We start from the raw sequence: 14,547 nt of genomic DNA, 5'->3' as shown, positions 1-14,547 counted from the left end.
GGTGAGGGTGGTGAGAGGGTGAGGGTGGTGAGAGGGTGGTGAGATGGTGAGGGTGGTGAGAGGGTGAGGGTGGTGAGAGGGTGAGGGGGGTGAGAGGGTGAGGGTGGTGAGAGGGTGAGGGTGGTGAGAGGGTGAGGGGGGTGAAAGGGTGGTGAGAGGGTGACGGGGGTGAGAGGGTGAGGGGGGTGAGAGGGTGAGGGGGGTGAGAGGGTGGTGAGAGGGTGAGGGGGGTGAGAGGGTGAGGGTGGTGAGAGGATGAGGGGGGTGAGAGGGTGGTGAGAGGGTGACGGGGGTGAGAGGGTGAGGGGAGTGAGAGGGTGAGGGTGGTGAGAGGGAGAGGGTGGTGAGAGGGTGAGGGGGGTGAGAGGGTGAGGGGGGTGAGAGGGTGGTGAGAGGGTGAGGGTGGTGAGAGGGTGGTGAGAGGGAGAGGGTGGTGAGGGTGGTGAGAGGGTGGTGAGAGGGTGAGGGGTGTGAAAGGGTGACGGTGGTGAGAGGGTGAGGGGGGTGAGAGGGTGGTGAGAGGGAGAGGGTGGTGAGGGTGGTGAGAGGGTGAGGGGGGGTGAGAGGGTGGTGAGAGGCTGAGGGGGGTGAGAGGGTGAGGGTGGTGAGAGGGTGACGGGGGTGAGAGGGTGAGGGGGGTGAGAGGGTGAGGGGGGTGAGAGGGTGGTGAGAGGGTGAGGGGGGTGAGAGGGTGAGGGTGGTGAGAGGGTGAGGGGGGTGTGAGGGTGGTGAGAGGGTGACGGGGGTGAGAGGGTGAGGGGGGTGAGAGGGTGAGGGGGGTGAGAGGGTGGTGAGAGGGTGAGGGGGGTGAGAGGGTGAGGGTGGTGAGAGGGTGAGGGGGGTGAGAGGGTGGTGAGAGGGTGACGGGGGTGAGAGGGTGAGGGGAGTGAGAGGGTGAGGGTGGTGAGAGGGAGAGGGTGGTGAGAGGGTGAGGGGGGTGAGAGGGTGAGGGGGGTGAGAGGGTGGTGAGAGGGTGAGGGTGGTGAGAGGGTGGTGAGAGGGAGAGGGTGGTGAGGGTGGTGAGAGGGTGGTGAGAGGGTGAGGGGGGTGAGAGGGTGACGGTGGTGAGAGGGTGAGGGGGGTGAGAGGGTGGTGAGAGGGAGAGGGTGGTGAGGGTGGTGAGAGGGTGAGGGGGGTGAGAGGGTGGTGAGAGGCTGAGGGGGGTGAGAGGGTGAGGGTGGTGAGAGGGTGATGGGGGTGAGAGGGTGGTGAGAGGGTGAGGGTGGTGAGAGGGAGAGGATGGTGAGAGGGTGGTGAGAGGGTGAGGGGGGTGAGAGGGTGGTGAGAGGGTGAGGGTGGTGAGAGGGAGAGGGTGGTGAGAGGGTGAGGGTGGTGAGAGGGTGAGGGGGGTGAGAGGGTGGTGAGAGGGTGACGGGGGTGAGAGGGTGAGGGGGGTGAGAGGGTGAGGGTGGTGAGAGGGAGAGGGTGGTGAGAGGGTGAGGGGGGTGAGAGGGTGAGGGGGGTGAGAGGGTGGTGAGAGGGTGAGGGTGGTGAGAGGGTGGTGAGAGGGAGAGGGTGGTGAGGGTGGTGAGAGGGTGGTAAGAGGGTGAGGGGGGTGAGAGGGTGACGGTGGTGAGAGGGTGAGGGGGGGTGAGAGGGTGGTGAGAGGGAGAGGGTGGTGAGGGTTGTGAGAGGGTGAGGGGGGTGAGAGGGTGGTGAGAGGCTGAGGGGGGTGAGAGGGTGAGGGTGGTGAGAGGGTGGTGAGAGGGTGAGGGTGGTGAGAGGGTGATGGGGGTGAGAGGGTGGTGAGAGGGTGAGGGTGGTGAGAGGGAGAGGATGGTGAGAGCGTGGTGAGAGGGTGAGGGGGGTGAGATGGTGAGGGTGGTGAGAGGGTGAGGGGGGTGAGAAGGTGAGGGTGGTGAGAGGGTGAGGGGGGTGAGAGGGTGAGAGGGTGAGGGTGGTGACGGGGGCGGGGTGAGCCGAGAGAGAGAGAGAACGCTTCACGAATTTGCGTGTCATCCAGAGAGATACTAATCGCTATAAATCCACGCGCTGTGACGCTAAATGCACCGCCTACAACACGAAAGAAAAGTCACGTGGTGGTGGTGGTCATCGCGCACGCCACGGTGACGAGGGAGCGCTTCAGAAGGTGAACACCACGAGGGTGCCGTCCACGCTGCTACAGAGAGGGGCTTTTCCGGCTCCCCAGCGTTCGAAGAAGACGCGCTGCACATCACCGACATGTGTGTGGTACATGGCGTGCTCCAGCCGGAGCCGTGCCTTGAGCAGGCCCCTTAATACTGGAAGCTCCACAGAGCAGCCGTCAGTGTCACCTTCCAGCATCTTCTTCCTAGTTCTGTACCACCGCCATCTTCGCCTGAGCACAGGCGAAATTGGCGAGGTCATGGCGCTTGTTAGCCAGGTAAGGCACCACCCCATATACGAAGCTGCTGTTGTAGAAGGGTACCCCCAGTTTCCTGAAGATGTCCCCCAAAAGGCGGAACATTGGTTTGAGCCGCTGGCAGTGTACGTACTGGTGGGGCAGATCATCCCTGGCACCGCAGGAAATGCACAAGTCTGTTACCCCTGGCGAGATTCGGCTGAGCCATACGGCCGATGGCAACGTGCAGTGTGTCAACCTCCACTGGAGGTCACCGCAGCGTTTGGCTACGGGGGAGACTTGTACATTTGTTTCCAATGGGGGGGCGGCCGCAATGAGGGGAGAAAAACGGTCTCTCCAATTTGTGTTCTGGTAGGTCGGCCAGGTACCAGAGGTCGCAATCGAGTACTCGATACCCGTACCCTACCCGATACCCGGCTACCCGTACCCGGCCGGGTACGGCTACCCATTTGCGACCCTGGTGCGGCCGGGTACGGGTAAGGAATCAAAACCCGTTTGCGACCTCTGCCAGGTCCCGGCAAGCAGCGCCTTTACACAGCACGTGTAGAGCGCTGTGGTTGGGGCGCTCTTCAGGGGCAACGTTCCTGCAGCCTTGGAGCTCCAGTAGCTTGCCGGAAACAAACTTAATTTGGAGCTGCAGGAATGACTCTTTGGTTCTTTCGGTAAAGTGACGTATAAAGAGAAAATAATAAATTAAATACTAGCATACGACGTTTCGATTGCAACACAAGCAATCATCATAATTCATTAAATATGCTTTTTAATAAATGTTTTCTCCTACAACATCAGAGTGCAGCGCCGCATTAAATACGCACTACAATGACATACTACAATGAAATACGCACTCCATCGCTCCCCCCTCCCTCTCCTCCCTCCCCCCTCCCTCCCTCCCCCCTCTCTTCCCCCTCGATCTGCTCCTTCCATCCCTCCCTCTCCTTCCCCCTCCCTCGCTCCCCCCGCCCCTCCCTCCCTCGCTCCCCCCTCCCTCTCTTTTCTCCCCCCCCTCCCTCCTTCTCGCTTTCACTGCATCGCCGCGCAGATTTTAATTGGCATCGCTCATCCAAAGGGGCGCCGTGGCGTGGCACCTTTGACCGGCAACGGAACTTTGGACGAACGCACGAAGCGAGCGAATCACGCGACGCATCACCAACCTCGCACCAAACGTAAACAACAACAACAACAACAACCATAACAACAACAACCCCAACCACAACAACGACGACGAAGATGATGACAAACAGCGTAAGAATGTAAGAGTCGCGTGTCGCGTCTCCGTGAATGTGAATTTTACCCCGTGGCCAGGGCAATTGCTCCGGAATGGATTTTGATCTAAAGATTTTTTTTCCGTCTTTCTTTTTAACCGCACGAACATTTCGTGGCTGTCAGAAGCGCTGTAATTTTTTTGTTTTGTTATCGATACCGGCTTGCGAAAAGAATCCCTGGTATTACACATTTTAAATTAAATGTCAACTCCCAGTGCAGACCGAGCGCTTCTTCCCCCCAACAGAAATCGGCATTTCCTTCACCGCCACCCTCCCCGCCACGAAAGTGCCACTCACAGCACAGCTGCGCCACTGTGGAGGCAGCAGCGAGGAGGGTACCGAGTGGGTCGTGAACATCACTTCGACACGAGGTCGTCAACGAGGAGGAACTCCCCCGCCTGTGTCCGTTTGCACGGGATGGAGCGCGTGGGGCGAAGGGTCAAATGGAGTCTCAGGGGGGCGGGAGATTAGATAAATTATAGATAAGTGCACGGCGAAAAAAAAACTTTAAATTACGTTCAAAACGAGGAGTGAGAGCGAGAGAGAGAGAAGTTGTTCACGCAGCGTCACCGCGGGGGGACGTGGAGGTTCCAACGCGCGCGGCACTCCGCCACCCCTGCGGCCCCGATGCTTGCGACTACCCCCCCCCACTCTCCCAGCCCCCCCTCCACCCACCCCCCCACCCACCCCCCCACCCACCCTCCACCCCCCCATAGCCCACCTCCTCCACCCCCTCGCCCCGCACCCACCCAACACCCACCACCCCCCTTAACCACCCACCCTCCACCCACCGACACCCCCCACCCACCACCCCACCCCCACCCACCACCCACCACCACCCCCACCCACCACCCACCGGGTTCGTAGCTCACTGCAGCGCTAACCACCGCGCCACCGCTCCCCCCAACGTAATCACCGACACACTCGTAGCTGTGTGCAGTGTGTGACCCGCGGTGGTGAGCGGGCTTTGTAATGTCACAAAGTTTTAAAATGTTTGCGATTACTTAAAAATAAAAATGTGCCTTTTGCACTCAAATTCAGGAGACGATGCACGGGGCGCCTTGAGTGGAAGTCGCCTTACAAACGAACGCAATTCGTGTATTCATATTCTTAGGTTTTTTCCGGTAAAGTCACGTAGGTAAAAAATTAAAATTAATGAAAGTAAAATAAAAATAAAATAAAAATCACGACGTTTCGGAGGCAACACAAGCTTCCGTCTTCAGGTGGAACCGTCACAGCACGATAGCTGTATCAAGTGAGAGAAATTCCAGGAAAACAGTCCTTGTATATATACTGGTTGAGGGTGGGAGGAGCCAAGGTAGGACCTGAATATTATTTTTGTGAGGTTCGGTGCGGCTGAAGCACGCTGCTAGGAATGAGCCTTTGTTGTGTAAACTTGGTGCGGATGATGTAAAGGTGCGTGTAAAAGGGACTGAGGCTTTTGTTATGTAGAGGTGATGCGGCTGAAATCGCTGCGTTCGTTATCATCACTGCTCATCATCATCGGTGGCATCCAGGTCAGACAGAACACCGTGTACTTTTTTATGATCGGACTCATTTCTTGCGCGGACGATACAGCGTTATCTTCTTGGTTATTTCGGTAAAGTCACGTAGAAGTAAAATAATAAAAGAATAAAAATAAAACATAATAAATATATTATTAAAATAAATTATTATGTTTTATTAAATTAAACATAATAAAGTAAATTATTATGTTTAATTTGTATTATTGTATTATTTCCCTTCTACGTGACTTTGTCTAAAGAACCAAAAAGATGAATAATCCCTGCAGTCACGAAAGCTTTAAATCGAAATTTAATTATATTTTATTATGTAAAATTTGTATTATTGTATTATTTCCCTTCTACGTGATTTTGCCTAAAGAACCAAGAAGATGAATCCCTGCAGTCACGAAAGCTTTAAATCGAGATACAGCTTCGCACGCAGTGACAGATACACCGTGGTGGATGGTGGAGGGTATAGGGGGGAGGTTTGATTTGAATCGGATCCCGTGCATTCAGCGTAAGGGTGGAGAATCACGAAACGTGTGAGCGCGTTGTCGCGATGGCTGGCGGTCTGTGGCGTATGAAAGGTTCAGCGCCTACCCTGAGCCCGCGTACCCTGAGATCTTCCTGTACACAACTCCACATTGAATTCTAGATTTGAAGCTTTCGTGACTGCAAGGATTCATATTCTTGGGTTTTTTCGGTAAAGTCACGTAGGTAAAAAAAATGAAAATTAATAAAAGTTAAATAAAAATAAAATAATAATCACGACGTTTCGGAGGCAACACAAGCTTCCGTCTTCAGGTGGAACCGTCACAGCACGATAGCTGTATCAAGTAAATGAGAAATTCCAAGAGATCCGACCCCGTATATATACTGGTTGAGGGGGGAGGAGCCAGGACAGGCCCCCTTTTTAAATCCTTTATATTAAGTTCACTTGCTTGCTTGCTTACGCGCTTACGACCGTGCAAATCTTTCGGTCGTTTTTTAACCCACTTCCCGTGATCCAAACGAGCTGACATTTTGCACACAGACTCGTTGTGCGTGACAATTTATTTTTGTGAATTTTTTTTTCCAAAATTTAACACTTGTGAGGAATTTATTTATTTAATTACCAATTGCTTAATGGCGGCAGACAATCATCTGACCCATAGGTGGCAGCCATCTCAAGCCAGAGGACGAGAGGACTCTAGCCGCCACGCATATAAAGGATTTATAGTGAAAAACTTTGTTTTTACGGGTTAATTTTTTTATTATTTGAATGTCCCGGCCGAGTGGGAGCTGCCCTGTAGCTGCAGCACCGGCGGAAGCCAGCGAGCTGCATGAAGTTCAAGTTCATTGATTAGGTATAGCCCTGTGAGCCATTCGGATCTTGAATCGGGTGCAACCGCAACAAACAAAAAACAAAAACATGAACAAGAAAACATCTTAAAGTGAATTTGTGACTAAGTGAAAACAGAAAATCCAAGAAAAGACAGCAAAATATTGCAGAAAAAGCACCGTACACCAACGCTGTGTGCAAAAATCCCAGTGGGATGCAAGTCAAACAACAACCACAAGACAACTTAGATTAAGGCCATCAGTCTTACTCCGTACTACAACAAACAAACATGGCCAAACCAAAAAACTTTTCGAAATCACCAAAATAAGGCAATGAAACAGTGACCATAGGAACTGACGACATTTTCACAATAAACGACAAACAACATGGACCACCAAAACCCTGCAGCCATAGCTGGATGCATGAGTCACTTCTAGATTTTAAGCTTTCGTGACTGCAAGGATTCATATTCTTAGGTTTTTTTCGGTAAAGTCACGTAAATTAATAAAAGTAAAATAAAAAATAAATTAAGTATTTTTTATTTAACTTTTATTAATAAAATAAAAAAAATATTTTTTTTAAAGTAAAATTAAAAATAAAAGAAATATTTTAAATTTTTATTTAACTTTTATACATTTTTAAAAATTAATTTTTATTTTTTAAAATTAATAAAAGTAAAATGAAAATAAAAAATATTTATTTCATTTTTTATTTTACTTTTATTAATTTTAATGTTTTACCTACGTGACTTTACCGAAAAAAACCTAAGAATATGCATGAGTCACTCCACAACAGCAGCAGGAGCATCAGCATGAGCATGAAGAAGCCTCCCAGCGCGCGGGAACGGAACGTCGGACATCGTGATCGAACAACGCGCGGTGAGCTCCACCACCGGTCAAACTCACGCACTCTCCACGTGCGCGGCCGTCGTGGTCTGCATCCTCATCAGCAGTACGAGAGCCAGGAAGGAAGAAAGGAAGGAAGGAGGAAGACGAAGAAGCGGAGCCGCGCCTCTTGATTCCGAGCGGCCGACCCAACAGGGCCGGGACAGCGTCCCAGATGCAATTGTAATTATGAGCAAATTGATTTGAGATTTTTGGCCGAGGCGAGTTTATCGCTCATCTTTAGCAGTCGCTAAGCTGAGCCCATTAGCCGCTGGGTCTTCTCACGAGGTGGGATATCTCGCGAGCGTCAACCACAGCTCTGTATGTCTCTATGTATCTCTATGGGTTTCTGTGTATCTCTATATGTCTCTATGTGGCTCTATATGTCTCTATGTATCTCTATGGGTTTCTGTGTATCTCTATATGTCTTTATGTATGTCTATGTCTCTATGTATGTCGATATGTCTCTATGTATGTCTATATGTCTCTATGTATGTCTCTATGTATCTCTAGGGGTCTCTATGTATATCTATGTGTATCTATATGTCTCTATGTATGTCTATATGTCTCTGTGTATCTCTATGAGTCTCTATGTATCTCTATATGTCTCTATGTATGTCTCTATGTATGTCTCTATGTATGACTCTATGTATCTCTAGGGGTCTCTATGTATCTCTATGTATGTCTAGGGGTCTCTATGCATCTCTATATGTTTCTATGTATCTCTATATGTCTCTATGTATGTCTATATGTCTCTGTGTATCTCTAGGGGTCTCTATGTATCTCTAAGGGTCTCTATGTATGTCTATATGTCTCTATGTATGTCTATATGTCTCTATGTATGTCTATATGTCTCTGTGTATCTCTAGGGGTCTCTATGTATCTCTAGGGGTCTCTATTGATCTATATGTAATAATCCTTCCAGAGACGGCTTCGGAATCGGTCCTTTTATTTCCACTCCACAATACACTTTGCTCACTCACTCTCCGTCGCTGGCAGACAACGGAGAGAGGACAGACTACGCACTAAGTCCCCACCGCGCACGTGGCAACCCCAGCCCCCGCCCGCGCGTGACCCTGCTCTTGTCAGTTTCAGTCTGCTCCCGATCGTTCCCCTCCACTCGCTCTTAATACCTTCGTCACGTGGTTCCCCCAGCCAATCGTACATGGACAGCTTTGATCATTCTCGATGGTTCCCTGTCAATCCCGGGACCACGCCCCTCATCCGGCTCCCCATTGGCTGGGGCCCCGAATGGCTAGGCCAATCACTCCTGATGACCTGTCGTGATGACGCATGGGCCATGGTCCCTATCTCAACCCTTATTGGCTACAAGCAGGACCGGCAAGCCAATCCCCACGTGAACCCTCTATGGCTGTTATTACACCACCCCCCCCCCCCGGTGAAAAAATTTAGCCGTCTCAGCTGGGAAAAGGGTGAAGAACCAATTCCGCAACATCTTATTAGGGCACCAAGGTGCGTTTAACAATTTGAGGGTGAACCGGCGTTCCCGCGCCTAACAACATTTAAAAGTCACCCATAATAATAAAAGAAAAATCACAACATACATTAGGGCGCCCCTGCAGCGCGGTAACGACAGGGAATCAGCGAAACGATCAAACGTTAACGAAACGGAAGAGATTTCGACCGCGTACGCGACGCGGGACCCTCTCCGCTCCCAGCGCAAGGTCGCTTTGCTTCCGGATGGACAGGAGGTGGCAGGCTCGAAGAAGAAGTCGGTTGTTGGTGCTTGGTCACGTCCAGGGCGGGCCCCGTTGGAGGGGGGGCAGCGGGGGCTTCCTCAGCCCTCAGAACCTGTTCATCTGCAGGAGGCACAACACAATACCCCCTGGGATCAACGGGCGTGTCCAGAGTCGGCCCAGCAGAACCCGGCAGGTCAGCTATTGGGGATGAAGGACCGACACGCGCGTCAACATAGGGTTTAAGTCGCGAGGAATGAACATACCACCGACGTTTGCCGTATTGAACGCGGATACTTTGCGAGTTCCGAACGTCTACGAGCGTCACAGGCCCCCGCCATGGCCTGTGCAGTTTAGGGGATGTGCCCGCCGGTACCTGGGGGCAGTGGAGCCACGCCAGGTCTCCCACTGACCAAGGCATGCGAGTATGCGATCGACGCACGTACCGTTCGTTCCTTGCCTGAGCACGGGCCGTCGCACACCGGGCAGCCTCTCGCGCTTCCGTTACTCGTTCAAGCGAGTCACGCACGTGGTCAGGCAGGGAGCGGGACGGTTGTTTACTCGGCGTACCCAGTTGTACATCGATGGGTGGAACATTTTCACGGCCATACATCAAAAAAAACGGTGAGTATCCCGTGGACGTGTGCGGAACCATGCGGTATGCTGCCAAGACACCTGGTATGTGCAAGTCCCAATCGGTTTGCTTTTCACTGACCGTGTGACAAAGCATAGCGGAAAGGGTACGGTTGAATCGTTCCACCATACCATCTGTTTGTGGATGGTATGGGGAGGTGCGAACTTTCTTTGTACCTAGCGCGTCACAAACTTCCCTAAGCAATTTAGAGGAGAAATTCCGGCCTTGATCTGTGAGCAGCCTTTCAGGTGCCCCCTTGTCCATGACATACCCGTTCAAGAAAGCGTCGGTGATGGACACTGCAGTTTGGTCGGGCAGAGGCCAGGCCATCGGCCATCGAGAAAAATATTCCACCCCGACCAGAAGGTATTTATTGCCCCTAGCCGACGGGGGAAACGGCCCCAGAATGTCGAGAGCCACTAATTCGTTAATACGGGACACTTCAATGGAACGCAACGGTGGTACATAGTGGTTCCGAGGCGGCTTCCTTTTCGCACAGTCATGGCACGATCGGACAAAATCATTGATGTCCGCCGTCATACCGGCCCAGAAAAAATCCTTTTGCATCGCAGCCACAGTCTTTTGGACGCCAAGGTGCATCAACTTATCAGCGTGCAGAGCACGGAGCAGGTCGTAGCGAAGTGAAGTAGGCACCACCAAGCGTGGTCGGTCAGACACCCCGTCGGTACACATTAGCAATCCCGACTTACCCCGGAACATCTGCCACTTCCAGCCCGCCAATTGCGATTTCTGTTTCCCAACCAATTTACGTAGTGGAGACAGCGAGGCATCGGCCTCCTGCTCGTGCAACCAGACCGCGTGCGGCAGCCGTAAGGTGTCATCGGTGTCCACCGACACCTGCTGGTCCTCCTCTTTCGCTTTCGCCCCTGCGTCGTCCTCATTCGCCATCGCCCCCATAACCGGGCAGGGCGACGTGGGCGGTGCGGCGCAGCGGTGTGTGCCCATCAGGCAAGTGCACGGAGGAACGGGCGGCAGCCTTGAGAGCGCATCAGCGTTCGCATGACGGGCTCCCTTTCGGTACGTTATATCGAAGGAAAATTCCTGTAACGATTCCAACCACCGGGCCAATTGGCCTGACGGCTGATCCAATTTGAGGGAATATTGCAAAGCCGCATGATCAGTGCGGACCAGGAATTTCCGTCCATACAGGTACGGTCGGTACAATCGAACAAAATGATCAATTGCCAAAAGTTCCCGCCTTGTCACGCAATATCGTGTTTTCGCAGGGGACAGAACCCTGCTGCCATACGCCACCACTCTCTCAACCCCATCCTTACGTTGCGACAAAACGGCCCCAATGCCGATATCACTAGCATCCGTATCAAGGATGAACGGCTGTGAAAAATCTGGGTAATCTAACGTAGGCGCCGTGGCGAGGTGGTCCCGAAGTGCCATAAAGGAACTTTCTTCCTCCGCCCCCCATTTAAACCTTTGATTTTTGCCAGTCAGAACGTGTAATGGTTTTGCCAACGTCGCAAAGTTCTTAACGAAGCGGCGATAATACGAAGCGAATCCAATAAACCGCCGAACATCACCCACTGAAGTGGGTGTGGGCCACTCACGTACACACTTCGTTTTCAGAGGGTCAGTGGATACACCGTCCGAACTGACAATATGACCCAGGTAACGAACGGAGTATTGCAGGAGGTGGCATTTCCTCGGTTTAAACTTAAGGTCAGCCGCACGCATTCTTTGAAAAACTGTCTCAAGGCGTTGGAGGTGTTCCTCGAACGTGCGGCTAAAGACAATTATATCGTCTAGATATATGAGGCACGTTTCCCACTGCAGTCCCGCCAACACCAATTCCATGAGCCACTGAAACGTGGCCGGAGCCGCGTTCAGGCCCATCGGCAACCGATTAAATTCAAAGAGGCCTTGCGGCGTGCGGAATGCCGTTTTGGGTTTTGACTCGTCATCGAGGGGAAGCTGCCAGAAGCCCGAGGACAGGTCAAGGGTGGAAAAGAATTTAGCACCCGATAAAGCATCCAATGAGTCATCCATCCTCGGTAAGGGGTACGCGTCCGCTACCGAGATTTTGTTCAACCGGCGGAAATCAACGCAAAACCTCGTACCACCATCTTTTTTCTTAACCAAAATGACGGGCGCGCCCCAAGGACTATTGGATGGCGAGATAATATCCGCCGCCAGCAATTCATCTACCGCCCCACGCATGTGTTCCCTTTCCGCCGGGCTCATGCGGTGAGGGTGCATACAGATAGGTGGCGATGCACCGGTTTCAATATGGTGCGACAAAAGCGATGTGCGTCCGAGGTCCAAATCATTCCTGCTGAACACATCAGCGTACTGCAGCAACAGCGAACGCAAGGCGTTCCTATGTTCATTTGACAAGGAAGAATTCTCTCCGCATAAATCCGCGATCCAGCGTTTTTGTGAACGATCATGCGGAGACCCATCAGCAGGCATCCGAGCGCGCGGCGGTTTTTCACAAGAGGCGAAATCGGTAGTGGCGTGGGCCAGCACCGACCCCTCCGGAACAACAACGCGATCAGGTCCCCCATACAAGACCTGTATGAAAGGTGCCTGACCTGGGCGCACAATCGTTTGTGCCGCCGCCAAAGAAAAAGATTTCGATACGGAATTCGATGGGGATAATAGCACGCCTTTCGCACCCTTTCCCATTTGAAGCGGTTTTCGGTAACGTAGCGGAATGAGCATTTGCGCTCCCGATGGAACTTCCACCGTAGCCGCAACTACAGCAGTAACTGCGTTACCTGTAGGCGCCTTGGCCAGCAGGGAAGGCAGGAACGCCATCCTACGACCCCCCGGCATTTCCAAACAGTCCTGGTCGACCCGTATTCGCAACGGCATCCGGCGCAGGAAATCCGTCCCCAACAAGCATGGAACAGCTAGCGAGCGAGAAATTAACACAGGTCCTGCGGCGGTAATATTTCCGATAGCGATGCTCACATCCACCTGTCCGCAGATACCCATGCTCCCCCCATTGGCGGCAACACACGCATCATTAACCTTGCGTATTCTCGACGCAGGAATGGACAACAAATGAAAAATGACATCCGAAATGATGGTAGCCGATGCGCCAGTGTCCACCAAGATACGGACGTCAACGCCATCGATGGTACCGCGTACCGTCGACGAGCCCGACGCCGCAGCCACAATCCTGCGAGCCAATTTCTTCCACTGTGTAGCAGAGCGTGTCAATGGAGCAGGAGAAGTAAAATTGGCCTTAGGAGTGTAAGAATGAGTGCGAGTGGATGAGTGATGTGACACGACCTGCCGGGTGCCCGATTTGTGCCGACTCGCCCGAGGTTGTTGCAGCTCCGCGGCAGGTAGAGGAGATGGAGGTGCCCTCGGCGGAGGAGGCGACAGCAGAGGTCGGCAGCGGCAGTCACGGGCGAAGTGGCCCCGTCTGCCGCACTTAAAACACGCGGCCGACGTCGGCCGGTGGTCGGGCGACCCGGCCCTCGCACGCGGTCGGGCCGTGTAGTCGTCCCGCTAGTCGCGCAGCCGCCGGCCCGGAATCCTACGGGGGACAGCAGCAGCCAGCATGTCGTCATCGCCCGAGTCGTCGGAGCAGTGGACAACCAGTCGCGGAGACCACCCCAGAGGCGGCCCGTCGATCTCGGGTTTCCCCGTCCACGCCGCCATCTGGTCCCACCGCTTGATATTAAACTTAGCGTCCAGGCAGCGCGCCACCCACCGCGATGAAAGCGGTTCGTGGCCGCACACTGGTAGAGAGATGTTGAGCTCCTGAGACAACTCCAGCATGCGGGAAAGGATGAGTGGATCCAAATGCTCGGCCGTTGCGTCGGGGTAGGCGGCCATGGCCATCGCCATCAACGCCCCCCGATAGGCCAACGCCGATTCCTCCGGTGCCCGGCGACGCGACATAAATTTTCTGGTGGCCGATGTCGGCGGGTTGTAAAATTCCGCCATCTCTGTGAACGCATCCTGCAGTGTCTTCTTCTTGGACGCCGGAATGGAGCGGAAGACTCCCAGAGACACATCATCGAGCAGCGTAGGTAGCGCTCCCAGCGCTTCTTCCTCCGTCCAGTTGACAGATCTAAAAGCCGACTCGAAGCGCCACGTAAAAGCACTCCAATCGCCCCCGGCGATAAATTCTTTTATTTGTGGAAGGCGATGTCCGCGGTGGCAGGCGCGTGCCGCGGGCGTCTCCGGCCGCCGTTCCCGCTCTCCGCTCGGTGCAGACAAAATGGCGTCCGGCGGCCGCGTGGTAGCAGGCGCGCCCAAAATGGCGGCCGACGACTCCGGCGCAGCCGCCCCACCCAAGACGACGGCGTCCTCCCGCGTGGCAGGAGCAATGGCGGGTCCCGCTTCCATAGCAGGACCCCTTCCCACGGCGTCCAGCTGATCGGCGATCTGGCGACCCACGGCTGGTGAGGACGCCACCGCGGTCACCAGGCTTAGCAGAATTGCGTGCAACGACTCAATCTGCTCAGCCATCAGCCGCCATTCGTTTCTCGGTCCTGCGGTGGTCGCATCTTCTCGCGGTCGACGCTGAGAGGCGTCGAGGCGAGCGTCGTCAGCCGGCGGCACCAGGGCTGTAGCTCCCAACAGCTCATCTTCCTTCGTCTCGGCCTCTTCTTCCGACAGAGGCACGGGCAGGTTCTTTTTTCTGAGGTGTTTAGACATCTTGACGATCGTCCAAACAGTCGCAGAATTACTTTTGACACCAGTGTAATAATCCTTCCAGAGACGGCTTCGGAATCGGTCCTTTTATTTCCACTCCACAATACACTTTGCTCACTCACTCTCCGTCGCTGGCAGACAACGGAGAGAGGACAGACTACGCACTAAGTCCCCACTGCGCACGTGGCAACCCCAGCCCCCGCCCGCGCGTGACCCTGCTCTTGTCAGTTTCAGTCTGCTCCCGATCGTTCCC

This window comes from Lampetra fluviatilis, chromosome 52 (genome assembly GCF_964198595.1).
Source record: "Lampetra fluviatilis chromosome 52, kcLamFluv1.1, whole genome shotgun sequence".
NCBI classification, from domain to species: domain Eukaryota; kingdom Metazoa; phylum Chordata; class Hyperoartia; order Petromyzontiformes; family Petromyzontidae; genus Lampetra; species Lampetra fluviatilis.
The sequence above is the reverse complement of the archived record's forward strand: the minus strand, read 5'-3'. Positions refer to the sequence as shown.